A 611-nucleotide genomic window follows, 5' to 3' on the forward strand; every position below is an offset into this window, starting at 1 on the left:
ATATTCATTCCCATTTGGTAGGTTGCTTTTTCATTTTGTTGGTGGTTTCTTTTGCCGGGCAGAGGCTTTTTAGTTTGACGTAGTCTCACTTGTTTATTTCTGGTCTTGTTGCCTTTGGTTTGATGTCAAATTTAAAGAATAATCACCAAGAATGATGTCAAAGAGCTTACCACCTATGTTCTCTTCTAGGAGTTTTATGATTTAGGGTCTTTAATAATTTTGAGTTAATTTTTGTGAGTGTTATAAGATAGTGGTTTCATTCTTTTGCATGTGGCTATCTAGTTTTTCCCAACACCATTTATTGAAGACACTGTCCTTTCAAAGAAATATGTTAATAAATAATACTCTGGTTTAGAATAATGCCTACTTAATTTTATTTATTTACAGAAACTGCTTCTACGTACCTCTGTTTTCTCCCTCCTCTTTTGTGCTATCATTGTCATAGAAATAACATTTTCAAATTTGTATGCCCATTAACACAGATTTTTAATTGTTGCTTTTAAATAATATAGAAGAAAAAGTTGCAAACAAAAAATATATAATTATGGGTATCAATGTTCTTTATTTCTTCATGGGAATTCAAATTACTGTCCAGTTTCATTTCTGCCTGA

This window comes from Cervus canadensis, chromosome 8 (genome assembly GCF_019320065.1).
Source record: "Cervus canadensis isolate Bull #8, Minnesota chromosome 8, ASM1932006v1, whole genome shotgun sequence".
Classification (NCBI taxonomy): Eukaryota; Metazoa; Chordata; class Mammalia; order Artiodactyla; family Cervidae; genus Cervus; species Cervus canadensis.